Below are 1,581 nucleotides of genomic sequence, written 5' to 3' on the forward strand. Positions count from 1 at the left end.
CACATGGGGTGGCAATCATTTAGTGTCTTTAAACCAAGGGAAAGAAATTCTGCTCACAATGGATAACTATTCAGGTTATATATTAATCATTCATTTTACCTTAATTATTGTTAAATCGCCTTTTCCACGTTTGTTTATTTTTTGTTTAAATGGTCACACCTATTTTTTCAGTTAAAAGAAAAAATATTCAACACTACAAGTATATTAGTGATTAAGTCATAAAAATGAAACAAATTTAATTAAAATATCAACTAAATTAAAGACTAAAATTTGTCTTTAATTTAGTCGTTAAACATGAATGGTGTCAAAATTAAAATCTATTTTTTCATTTTTTATTTGATGCTGGTAATACTACTGTTTCTATAGGTGAAATTAATCTATTGATTATAATAAGTGTCATATATATATATATATATATATTAATTATTAAAGATAGTATAAAAAAATTAAAATTATTTTTAAAATTGTAAATCACATTCGTCATAAGATAAATTTGTTTTGATAAATTGATATTCATTTGAGATGGAGAAAATATCATCCATTATTTTTTATTTTTTTTGTCTTATATATATATGAGACTAAGATTTCATGGGAGAGAATGACTCCCATTACTATAGTGTCTAGGACTTGATTTTGTTTGGTCATATGATTCTTCCTCTAGAGTTCCATAACATAACATAGAAAATGGTAATTATCATTGAAAATAAGACACATGATTTTGTTATGTCAGTCAATATCTTACTATATACATTCACAATTTAATTATGCAAAATTCATCATTGTTGTCTTAAAAGTTGTATTATCAAATATTTAGTTACATTAATTTTTTAAATTTTAATCTGGGGTTTCTTTTGAATTGTTTTAGTATTTTTTTTTTCTCACTAATCAAACTATCTACAAAAGTCTATATATGTTGATCAAGTTAGGTTTTACAAAGTATAAGTCTGATATATTTGAAAGTCTAGTATAATTTATTAGTATATTTGAATATCTATTTTATAATAATATTTTCAAATAAATAATTTAATATTCTTTTAAATAAATTAATGAGTTAATAAGTCAATGAGATTAAATTCTATTTTGAGATTCAACATAACATTTTAAAGAATTCAACTTTATATAAAATATTTTTAAACTCTATTTTATAATAATACACTTAAATAAGTCAAAAAGTAATATAAACTAATATGCATAAATTATAGAAAATGTTAGAGAATGAATGATTTAACATAAAAGGTACAATTTAATATAATAATAATTCATCTATAATTACTTAATTATGTCGTCAGATTTAAATGTTTTTTAAGTGGTTTTTAATTTAATTTTTTTTATAAATAAATAGACTTTAAAAAAAATCTATATATGTTATAACATTCATTTCTTTATTATAAGACAGAGAAAGTATTATATACATAGATGCGAGCACCTTTATATTTTTTTTAGAAATGCTTTTTTTTATTTTTATATATTACCATTTTTCTTTTAAAAAATATCTGAAGTAAACAAAAAAAATATACATTACAATATAGAAAACTTGGGGTAACTATAATTTGAACGTAATTGGTAGATTAGTTATCTTAA

Source organism: Cicer arietinum, chromosome 7 (assembly GCF_000331145.2).
Source record: "Cicer arietinum cultivar CDC Frontier isolate Library 1 chromosome 7, Cicar.CDCFrontier_v2.0, whole genome shotgun sequence".
Taxonomy (NCBI): Eukaryota; Viridiplantae; Streptophyta; class Magnoliopsida; order Fabales; family Fabaceae; genus Cicer; species Cicer arietinum.